The sequence below is a fragment of the Triturus cristatus genome, chromosome 1_1, assembly GCF_964204655.1.
Source record: "Triturus cristatus chromosome 1_1, aTriCri1.1, whole genome shotgun sequence".
NCBI classification, from domain to species: Eukaryota; Metazoa; Chordata; class Amphibia; order Caudata; family Salamandridae; genus Triturus; species Triturus cristatus.
The window spans coordinates 219,568,537-219,581,222 of record NC_140579.1 but is presented as its reverse complement, the minus strand read 5'-3'; the positions used below and the strand labels follow the sequence as shown (position 1 = coordinate 219,581,222).

General features: G+C 43.0%; 1 long non-coding RNA gene across 1 annotated transcript; it reads left to right on the top strand.

Moving 5' to 3' along the window:
* The first annotated feature begins 1,893 nt into the window (after positions 1–1,893).
* LOC146870014 (uncharacterized) lies at positions 1,894–3,506 on the top strand. The gene is made up of 5 exons (XR_014981693.1): positions 1,894–2,008; positions 2,429–2,562; positions 2,674–2,760; positions 2,845–2,925; positions 3,196–3,506. It is a non-coding gene; the product is annotated as an uncharacterized LOC146870014 (long non-coding RNA).
* Positions 3,507–12,686: the final 9,180 nt, after the last annotated feature.

Genomic DNA, 12,686 nt, shown 5'->3' with positions numbered 1-12,686 from the left:
TTTACTGCAGCATATAACACGACATCAGTGAATTTCTTGGATATAACGATTAAAAATGTAGAGGGAACACTAGCAGTAGAACTCTACACTAAACCGACTGATAAGAACACTTTGCTCCACTACCGGAGTTACCATCCACAGTCCCAGAGAGATAATATCCCATTTGGACAGTTCCTGCGACTTCGCAGGAACTGTTCGGATATTAAGGATTTTTATAAACACTCTGATCTGTTGAAAAAGAAACTACATGATAGAGGATATCCTAAGAAACTCATTAAACGACCTTTCAAACGGGCCCGTTTTTACAATCGTGAGAGTATGTTAAATCCAGATCCAGGTGCAACACAGGAAAAGAAAGAGATTACAAAAAATAGACTGGTATTTGCTAGCCAATTTTCCAACATCAGTAATAGGCTAAAAAACGTGATTAACTCGAATTGGAGTATTTTGAATGATGATGACGAAGTAAAATTACCTAAACCTCTGTTCGCCTTTAAACTAAATAATAATATTTGCAAAAACATTGTCCACACATATAGGGACAGTGCACCTATGAGACAAAATACCTTAAATGGAGAAAGAGCGATAGGTAACAACAAATGTAGTCACTGCTCTATATGCAATAATTGTATTGTGGCCAAGTCAGTAACATATAATGGCTACACTATTACATCAAAAAGCCTAAATAATTATAGGAGCTGCAATGTAGTGTATGTTCTGCGCTGCCCGTGTGGCTTAGCGTATGTAGGGGAAACTGGACGCGAACTCAGGGTCAGATTGCTGGACCACAGATCAGCATTGAAGACAGGCAAGCCCAATGCCCCCCTGGGAGAACACTACAAGAATTTGAATCATGGTCATACAGATTTCGAATGGTTTATAGCGGGGAAAATTACTTTGAATAAAAGAGGAGGGAACTACGAAAGCAAAAGAAAAAATAGAGAGCAGTGGTATATCTCTACACTAGATACCATAGTGAGAGGGCTTAATACAAAAGAAGACTGGATGAGAATTGTGAACTAATAACCACTTAATGCGCCCGCCGACATATAATGATGTTTCCATCTTAAACCCTGAATCTAAGAGACAAGAATATACTGTAAGTAGGCAATAATAGAACACCGTGGAATTGAATTAAGACTCGAAGAGGATGCTTTGGAACAAACGGATAAAACAAGGGGGTCTAATTCGTCTATAGAGGGAAATGAACCAATTCAAAATGGCGGCCAATGTATGGCACATCCGGGGAAAGATTAGGAAATAATTAAATCAAGGTAGAATAGAATAGAGTGAAGAATTATTGCAAATAGACATTCAATAATCTTTATGTTCGGAACCGTCAATAGAATTAACTCGGGGTTCTAATATTTTAATATAATCGATTCATTGAATAAAACAGACTAGTCCAAGATGGCGAATTTCTTTACTACTTGCACTGAGGAAAAATTTTAACAACCCTCAGGGCGGGAAAATAGCTTAACAAGCAGACACTCCCATATTGTGATTGCCAAATATACTGGATATAAAAGCATCCTTAACCACGATACCAGATACTCCACGCGCGGATTGAAGGGGGTCTAATTCGCGTATAGAGAGAAATGAACCAATCCAAAATGGCGGCCAATGTATGGAACATCCGGGGAAAGATCAGGAAATAATTAAATCAAGGTAGAATAGAGTGAAGAAATATTGCAAATAGATATTTGCTAATAATTTTTATGTTCGGAACCGTTAATAGAACTAACTCGAGGTTCTAATATTTCAATATAATCGATTCATTAAATAAAACAGACTAGTCCAAGATGGCTACTTTCTTTACTACATGCACTGAGGAAAAATTTGAACCACCCTCAGGGCAGGAAAATAGCTTAACAAGCAGACACTCCCATATTGTGATTGCCGAACACACTGGAAATAAAAGCATCCTTAACCACGATACCCGATACTCCACGCGCGGATTGAAGACGCTGTGGATACGCTGGGTGAAATTGTCTCGTTGGATGAACAAGTAAGGCAAAAAGGAAGGGGGAGGTGCGCTACAGTTGGGTCTAAGATAGACAGTAAAGACGTGGTTTATGTATTAACCGAAGAATATTAGTATTCGGTTATATATATTTGTCAAGGAGGGGTGTAAGAATTTCTTTTCACTCGTTTAAATAAAATAATAAAGACACGCTGAAAGCGGTGACTGAGGACTATGGATGTATTGATCACCGCCTGTTACCTATTGTTATACAAACTTACCTACGTAGTTGCTAAAAGAAAAGTGCCTAAATGAGATAACATAGAGCAGGACTCTGATTAGATAAGGAGGGTGTGGAATCACCCGCTTACTCTAAAATTGATCTGAGATGATAATACAATATAGATTGTATTATGGGACAGTGGCATGGCTGATCAGGTATTTTTATTTGTCATTTATCGACAGCCACGAACAAGTGAGCCCACCATAGAAGATACAGGGACTGAGTGACATCTGGTACTCATGGTTTCAAGACGATTCAAAAATAAACCTGATCCAAATCAAGCCAAACTGTTGTGTCAGGCACTAATAAACCACAGGTGAGGATGATGGAGTTTTATATTTTTGGAAAAGGAAGACTCACTGTAAATAGGCACAAAATATGTGCAGTTTAAAAGTTATGATGTTTCCGTTTTTTCTCTTGAGGGAAGCTCTATCTAGATATTAAGACTCTGGAGAAGTGCCTTAAATTGATGTTGATTGGCCGATACCTACATAATGAGGATTTAATCCACGAGGTATCTATCGAATAAATACATACAAAAGTCTCACCACTACAATGAAGTGGAGACAGAATTAATAGATACCCATTATCATTTCAGATATGACCGATATTATCGTGGTCTTGAGGGCATGACATCAAGATTTATAAGAACAAATTCCAACTGAGTGCGGTTGCACTGGTGAGTGTTGAGGCTGAATAGGCCCATAAGAATAGTATGTGGTGAAGGAAAATAATGGGAATGAATGGTTTTATTTAAATTATGGCTGTGATGGATGATTGTCGCACTTATATTTCGGAAAAAAAAGCTTCTGTATTGTATTTTTGGAATAACATTTTTTTTTTTAAAAAGGATTATCAATCCGATATGTTAATTGTTGTTATATGAAGTGTGATTACCTTACGAACATAGTCAAATATGTTGTTCATTTTATGTATTTTTATGACATAGGTGAATATAAGATTTGGCCTTTTTAATTTGAGGAGAAAAAAGTATTGTCCTGAAGAAGGTGGTTCTTATTGTCAAAATACCACGAAACGCGTCGACGCTCATACATGGTGTTAAATTTGGAGAAGCCAGCATACTGTTAGAGACAGGGAATTCACATCTATGCTCAATGCTGCGTAAACAAATGTCCAAATTAACAATTTAAAAGACATAGTGCATTGTCTTTCTTTGTATTCTCCTTTTCTTTATACTTTTTTATGTTTTTGAAATTGAAATGCTTTTAACTTTGTCAAATCTTTGTGGATTGTATATGAACCCTTATGAATTTTTACATGTGTAGTGCACATTCATGTATTGATAATATTGATTAAAGATTGATTTATATTTTTATTAGGCTGTAGTTGATTTATAAGTGCCCCAATTATCAACCTTGTTGTGAAATGTGTGATTTGTATGAATGATACTTGTGAAAGATAAGGGCTGTATATTGGTTTTATCCAAATGGGAAAACTTTTTTTACTTGATCTGCAATATGAACCAAATGGTGGTGGCCGCATTCCTAGCTCCAGTGTACTAGGCAGAGTCCTAGTTTCCATGCTGGCTGTGCTTCTCGGCTCTGGCGGCTAGGTTCCCCGCAACTCCGGCTGTCGGGAACTCTCCTGCGTGCTCCCCAGCCCAAGGAATGATCGAGCATACTCAAGGCTACGCACCACATGCGCCTCATTACTCCAGATGAAGATAAGGTGGAACGGCTGCCCCCTCTTGTATCTGACTCCTTTCTCTCTGAGGAACGTGGTGGCTGGTTTCATTGAGATGTTGCAGGGTGATCACTGACAAGTACTGGTAAAGCCACACCTTTGTCCATTCAAAAATGAAGGAGCCCTGGTCTCTCACCACTGACATTATAGCTTCTTTCTGATGGTAGTGGTGCAAACAAGTCATAATATTTTGGGGGGTTGCTTGGGCAGCAGAGGGGCAGCTTGCTCTGTGGGTGCAGTCAAGGATGATTTCCTTTTCTGCATGTCCCGGCACTGTGTAAAGGAATGTCACGTAGTTGCTAGAGTCATTGTCGACGTCCTTAAGTTAGCATGAGCCCGGCAGCCATTTTGCGCATGGCACTACATGCTTTTATTTTTGCAAAGCTCTGTTTATGCCGTTCACATGAGAACTCTCTGCTGTGCTCGTTCTCTGCCTGTTCTTGGAGTTTAGTCTGAACATTGTGAGCAAGGTCGATAAACACTGACTCTTGTTATTCTGTTCTGGTAAAGCCCTAGCACTTAGAAAAAACATACCAAGGCAGCTGTTCTTGCTGGAAGCTCGTACTTTGATATTATGGTGATACACATTTAGGTGGAACACACTTGGAGAGGGACCTTTCCAGGGAGAAGAGCAACACACACCTGCGCCAGGACACCTCCGGGTATTTGTTGCGCTTTATGAATGTCATTATCATCTTTATCATTATCACACACCTGTGATGTAGAAATACGATCTATGGCCTGAGGTATGGGGTCTGCTGACAAAGCCCAGAGATCTTCTATTATATAATAATACTTCTGCATACCAAGGGGAGGGTGGTTAGGCTTTGTAGTCCTTTATCCACTGTCTTTATAAAATGACATCTCCCTTTATGATATATGGCCTTGCTGCAATGCTAACTGTATTGATATATTGCATTTTGCTGCTGGATGTGGCACATATACTGCATGTTAGAGCACATTAGTTAAAATAAATATTTTAAACTATTTTCGTGTCTCTCTAAAATCTTACTGTGGACAAGTACGAGAGTGTGAGGGAAAAGGTGTTTCTTGTTACCACGATTCCTGAGAGATACAGGAGTGTTGTGTTCTGGGTTGTCATTGGCTTCTCCGTTTGTGAGTAGGAGAGCAAGTGAGACACTATAGCTAGTTGGTCCTGGGCTCTTGGGCACTAAGGCAGTAGGAAGGCTTAGCCCCTATACATCGAGGTCCCATTTTCCTGTGCATAGTTCTGTGTATGTGCAGAATCCCTGCAACATGGCGCCACCAACGTTTGGTCTGGTACTAATACGCGAGATCCCTGAGTAGCGCTTGTGCTTATCCACAATACCCTCTCACCAATTACCAGAGACGTTCATGGTGCAAGAGCTATACCTCCTATATTAGAGATTATAGGTTTTTCAAACTTAGATCTGAAAAGGTTTTTTTTCCTTCTTTAACACCCAGTGTTGTGCTGGCATTTTCTTCTTTCCCTCTCTGTTCAGATAATGGCTATTGATATCGCTGCTCATAATCATGCAGCACTGACTGCTCATTTGACGCAACATGGAGTCCCAGTTACGGCGGCAAACATTATCTTTGTGGTGGAAGCGAACACAGCTTTTCACTTCAAGGTTTTTTATTCTTGGGTTAGGTTCCCGGCAGTGGATGGGAATGATAATTTCTTTCACAAATATGAATATGCCGTGGTTTCCCGGGATTATAGACCTTATCGGACACTTGAGGTTCCTTTGTTGGCTTTGGAGCACACCATCTGGTTTAATGGCGCCTTACCTCACCCTGTTACAATGGTCCGTTTAGCCCCCTTATCGGTCGACTGAGCCACATGGCCCAAGTTGGTGGGTTTTACACCACACCCAAATTATCGTGGCATTACACACGCAGAGCTGCATAATTTGCATGAATCGTTAGTTCATATACACAGAAGCGTGATACAATACGTGTCTCGCATGGTCCTGCCGACTCCGGCTGGAGCGCCTCCTCAGCAACCAGGACATGGAGGAATGTAATAAGCCCAATCATGATTAATTCAGTGATGGGAAAGCATCCTCAAAATAGAGATGAATTGCTGTTGTGGTTAGCCAAATGATTTGAGCAACTCAACTGTATTCCCTAATACTACTCCTTTGGATAAACATAGGATACTTACAATGAGTTTACCAAAAGGTCTTATTCCCAATTTAGCTGACTGCACCACTTGGGGGAAATTGTTTGCGGCGCTGTATTGTCTATGCTTTGGCACCCCCTCCATGACAGTACTTCCGACAGCTCTTAAGAAGTTTAAGAGGAGCACGGGGCAGAGGCCACAGTGTCAGGTTTCCCCGTCCAGAATCCTCAGGGTTTTGCTGATGCTCAAATGGGGTCCACCTCTCGACTGCCCCAAGTCCGTAATATAAATCTACACGGACTAATGAGATAGTAGAGTGAGGGAAGGAAAGGGTAGGGACAGCATGGAGGGAGATCTGAGGATGACACAGAAAAAACACCCGTTTTAGTCAACAACCAAAAGACATCCAAAGGAGCTACTAGCAACAGAAACAGACTCAATATATTCACATGAAATAACTACCTGTAGGAAAAAAAAGGAAGGGGCATTATCAGGAGAGAGAAGAGGGTGCTCGCACACTTCCAACACGAAAGCTAATCTGAAGGAAGAATAAACAAGGTGGTTTGAAAATGCATAGCACCTAACATATCAAATAACAATATCACCTTGAAGCATTAAAACACATCCTACATACCCTAGTTAGGTGAGGATCTGCTGGATATGCAAGCACAGGATCTTCCTGGATACCTCCCATATGCTCTCTCTCCTAATACATGAAAATAAAGAACAAAACCAGGTATAGCTGAAGATGGGGCAGTACCAATAGCACTCCAATACAAGTGCAACCGCTCCAAGACCGTGGATTGTTCGGATCTCACAACACCAGAATTGAGGGTAAAGTCACCAGAACGATTGCATGCAGTGGAAGGTACACAAAGTAAGAGCTTCACGAAATACCATGACTTTCAGCAGTCCATTTCCAACAGGAATCCTATGTGGTGATATGATACCAAGGCATCACTGTGCCTTCAAAAGCAACAAAAGATAATAAAGAACCAATAGTTGTGTGAAATGAAGTTATCCACACTTGACGTCCGTGAACTCACAAATGTTGCAGCAAAGGGGTGCCCCGAGGAAACCCTGGAAAAGGGAGCACACCCCTAGGCTGAGCAAAAGTCAGGCTGTCGAGGGTCAGCTGCGCTCCCTGCAAGAGAATGCGTTACAACGCGCTCTCGCCAACAGGGAACAAAGCACGGACCACACACACAGTCACAGAAAGCTCAACTCTCTCCTCCGCAAAAGACCACCGAAAGCGTGGCCTAGCCAACGGAGGAGAAGTGAGCAGCCAATTTTAGGAAGATTTACCACAACTAAGTCAGGTGGTGCAAAGGCACCCGTACCGCCTCTAAACGTAGTCTGTAGGTGCAGAAGTTCTCGGGGAACTCACGGAATAATCGGCAGTGTTCTGCCTTCCTCTTTCGTCTAAATCCTGTTTCGACGTGCGTCGGGGTCACTTGACAGCGTGACGGGCGCTACAGATGCCGGGAGACGTAGTTTTCTTTGGGCCGGCTACTTCCGTGTTGCAGGCTCCCGTGGATGTCAGGGTTTACCGGACCGATGCATCCTGACACACACTTGGAGTTTGGGATGAGACTGGTTGGGGTATTCCCTATAGTCTCTGATATGATATTAGCCAATATTAAAGGGGAAGCAGATTGTTTGCAAGTGAGTCAGCGCCTTGAGGCAGTAGCAGATGTTGATAAACAACGCAAATTGCCTAAGATTATCGCTAGGTGTATAAAGCATTAGGGCATAGTAATTTAAGGAATAAGGGCCAGATGTACGACCAAGAAAATTGCGCATCGCAAATTGCGACTCTTTTGCGAGTCGCAATTTGCGATGCTCAATTTTCGATGTACAACAGTGTATTTCACACTGTTTGCGATTCCCAATGGGGTCGCAAATTGTTGCGAGGCTCATTAATATTAATGAGCCTCTCGCAGTTTGCGAGCCCATTGGGAATGACAGCTCTCCCAGTGATGGTGGCCTGCTGGGCTCAGCAGACCACACCATGTCTGGGACTACTTTTTAATAAAGCACCTTTTTTTTTTTTTTAATGCAGCCCGTTTTCCTTAAAGGAAAATGGATTGCAAGAAAAAAAAAAAAATGAAACCTTTCAGTTTCATTTTTTTTAAGGGCAGAAAAATATTTTCCAACATACTCACAAAGGGTAAGGGGTTCCCCTTTGCGAGTGGTTTACCACCCACTTGAAGTAGGTGGTAAACTGCGAGTGTTTTACAGCCGCAAATGCAGTCGCAAAACACCAGTATGTTGAATCGCTATTAGGAAGCGACGGCCCTTCCTAATAGCAAGAGTCACAAATGCTATTTTGCGATTCAGGGACTCGCAAAATAGCATTTGTACATGTTATTACCCTTTTTTACGGCCGCAAATGGGAGGTTCTCCCGTTTGTGGCCGCAAAAAAGGGCTGTACATCCAACCCTAAACCTTTTACTCAACCGAAGAATAAACCCCCTCCTGAAAAAGAGGGGCGTCCATTTTTTCCTAAAAAGAATTGGAACAACAATAAACAACAGCAACAACAGCCACAGCAGAAGCAGAAGCAGGGTTCACGTGCTAGTTCATTGACACCTGATGCTTCAGAGCGAAGGTATAATTTGCGTGACCGCTCAAAGATGAAGATACCCGAAAGGTTTCAAGTTCCTGATCCTTGCTCTCCTCGTTCCTTGCAGGACTCGTTGGATCAACATTCCAGTGGAGGTGAGCGGCAGGATCGTAGACATGGCAAGACCACTCAACAACGACGTGATCCGCCACGCCAGATTGATGTGAAGGCCAAACCGGAGGGACAATTGCCATTTCGGGCCCCTTTTCAAAAGAAAAAGGTTGCCGCTTTAACAGCGAAGTATGCCTGAGACGGTGAGAACCCTGCCCCTCGATTGGAGATGGGCTGTGACACTCCTCGACAGCGCGGCGGAAGTTACCATAGTATGGGAGGTTCTCCTTCCTTGTCTGGAGGCAAGAGCAGCTGACACATTTATTACAGTGGAAACAGCTGATAGACTTTATGAAATAGTCCTCCAAATTGAAGGTGATATACAACGTACAATTAAGTTATCTTTTGGGATAACCTTACCTCATCATACGACATTTTGTTTGCGGATGCAGATTGGCCTCCCCCGTTTGTTTTGGCTCTTTCGTGAGGTGAAGACGGGATACTTCCGAGTTTTTCACGTTACGTCCCGGAAGAGAATAAGCAGGCTAACGCATTGGAATGGGCGTAAGCCTTAGCGCCGGCTGTGTATCGCATTCAAGTGGGCTGGGATAGAGATTCACCGGCACATTTGATTCCTTTGCAATCTATGCCACAGCCTCAGGCACAGTATCCTATCAAACGGGAAGCAAGAGCGTCCGTTAGTTTCATTTTGGCCCCTGTTGGAATATCAGGGTGTGATTGAGCTCTGTGTTTCATCCATGAATAATCCTCTTTTTCTGATATCGAAACCGGAAAGTTCATATCGCGTTGTTTTGGATTATAGAAATTTGAAGAGTCATGTTCATATGTTTGCCGTACAGAACACCCACAGCGCTGCGTTAATAAATAATATTGTCTGCAAGAAGTATTAAACGACTTTGGACATTTCCAATGGATTTTACAGTCAGAATTTGGCTCTCGAGTGCCGTGCCTGGACCGCATTTACTGTGATCGGCAATCAGAAAAGATTTAAAAGCTTGCCCATGGGCTATAAGAATATCCCTGGTGCGTTCGCTGCGCGTGTTGTGTCACTTTTACACAACATAGATCCTGATGCTTTCTCTTATGCCAATGACATTTACTTGACGGATGATGAATTGATACCGCATCTGTTGTGTGTAGACCGCATTATATTGTCCTTTGCAGACTTAGGGTACACATTCAATTTTGCTAAATCTCACATTGCCTACCTGGCAGTTCTGTGTTTAGGTTACAAACTCAACAATGAAGGGAGGTGGTTAGTCTCCCACTTCCTAGAGAAATGTGCTCAATTGCAGCCTCCTTCTACTCTTAAGAAGTTACAGTATTTGCTGGGTTATTTTGATTTTGGGAGGAACTTCATTCCTGATTATGCTCAGTGTATCAAACCGCTTTACACATTTATACAACCCTCTTTTTCGACTTCCAGCTGGCTTCCGGAACATACAGAAATTCTTCGGTCTTTGCAGTCTGATCTGCTTGCGACCAACTTCTTGTTAACTAGTGAAAACACAACTAACTTAGTCATACGTTTTGTACCTGGTATAGTGGGTTTCACTTACCTGACATTCAATGAGGGGGATTGTTCCCCATTGCCTACAAATCGCATTTGTACACATCAGCAGAGATGTGCTTTTCCCCCACTGAAAAAATTCTTACGGCAGTACAAATGGCGATCCTGAAGAAATGTTCTATGGCTCAGGGGAAACACATTCTTATGGCATCACCTGTGCCTACTCTAGAGGCGGTCACAAAGGCCAGCGTAATGAATTCTAAAGCGTTACACCCACGTTGGATTCAATGGGTGAGTTCTTTGACATCAGCTGATGTCACGTTTATCTTTGACCCATCCTTGCAGACGCAGGAGTTTTTACAGTACGAACAGGTTCATCCTGCGCCCCAGTTTTTGCTTCCACTAGACCAATACAAATGTATAGTTTATACCAACGGATCAGCACAGCTGGCTGTTGGTTCCAAACATGCTTACTCAGCCGCTTGTGCTAATGTGGCAGGCTCTATGGTTGACGATGAGTTTAAGTCTTCCTTAGTCCACACACAGTCTCTTGGTGAATGCACGGCTCAGTTGGCTGAGCTGCGGGCTTTAGTATTGGCTCTCGAATTTGCTGATCCTGATGTACCTACACTTATAGTGTGCGATTCTTTCTATTGTGTACAGTCCTTCAATGACAATCTATACTTTTGGTCTCAAACCAATTATCGGGACTGTAAAGGTAGCGCAATCAAGCATAAAACACTCTAAAAGAAAGCTTGCCGCTCACACATGTTATAAATACTCTTGGCCATCAGCATGTGGGAGCCCATGCTGTTGGTAATTCTTTGGCTGATGAGGCGGCCAAATCTGCAGTTGTCACGTGTTCAGTAGCAGCAGTTACAAGGCCCATGACTAAAATTGAAAATGAAATTCTAGCAGCTATTGCTGCTACAAGGGATGGGACGGCGTTCCCAAAAGGTTTCCATTCTAAGTACTCTTATCATTTATCACCCGAACAGTTCCATTTACATCCATTCAGTCCGTTGGGGATCGGCTGATTCCCAACAAGGACCGCAGGCTTCGTTAGATCGTTGCCGCTCAAGAAGGCATGGCATCTGCACTGCTGGAGTTTCCGCGACTGTGTCTCTTTTGCAGCAGCGTTATTGGTGGCGTGGTCTGTATAGACAGCCACGTAATTATGTACTTTCTTGTGACATTTGTCAACAGATTAAACTGTCCAAGGTTGCACATCCACCTCACACGCAGCTATACATCTCAAATCAACCCTTTGGATGTATTTATCTTGACCACTGCGGTCCTTTGACGGCCGACACTGCCTATAAACATATTCTGGTTGCACTGGATTCATGCACTAGATTCCTTTGGGTTTGGCCGCAACGTAGTGCTGACGCTCGAAATGTCATTAGAGATTTGCGTGTCCTTATCGGAACATTTGCGTGTTGTACCTTCCATTCTGACCAAGGTCCTGCGTTCGCCTCTAAGGCTTACAAGGATGATGAGGTCACTGGGGGTGCTCTTGCAATTTTCGTCTCCATACAGGCCTGAGGGCAATTCTATAGTGGAGCGATTGAACCGTGACTTAAAGCAATCTTTGACAGCTAGAGTCTTAGGTACTGGCAGGGGATGGCTGAATCATTTATATGGGGTTCAACGTGCATTAAATATTCTCCCGAGAAGATCTCTGGGTGGGCGGACCCCATACGAAACGCTCTTTGGCATCAAAATGTTTGTGCTAGACCTTGATGGTCTAGATGTTGTGGCAGCTGCAGCAACATTTGACATAGATAACCATTGTGATATGTCACAGGATCTACAAAAGACTTGAGACAGTCTTGCTAAAGCTGAGTTTCACTCATCCGAAGACACAGCAGTGCTGATCTCAGTCACAGGGTGGCTTCCTAAAGTTGGAGATATGGTCTGGGAGAAGATAGAGAACAAAAAACTATTTGGTCCCTCCTACCAGGCTTTAGTCCCTGTTCCTGGATTAAAGGGCACCCATACTGTGATTTTGCCTCCACTACCTGGATGCAAGGAAAATCGCTACATTTCCATTGAACATGTCAAATTGCACCATTTGGCCGATACTGAATAATATGCCTAAACCCGTCCCGTGGAGCGATGTTCCTCTTCCTGTAAGTTCAACGCCCACTGCAACACCCACTGCTCACCCCTTTCACGCTAACCATAGCGTGAAAGGGGGTCTTATGTACAAGGCAGCGTTAAGCCACGTTAAGTGGCTTAACACTGCCTTGTACATATGGCGCAGCCCCTATCGCCACCACTACGTCACTATAGGTGACGTTTTGGTGGCGATAGGGGCTTATACTTATGCCCCTATGTTGGCTTGGAGGATGGCCAAGTGTTCAGTGAGCTGGTGAATCCTGGAGTGAGTACTAGCAAAAAGCCAGTGGTTCTACTAGG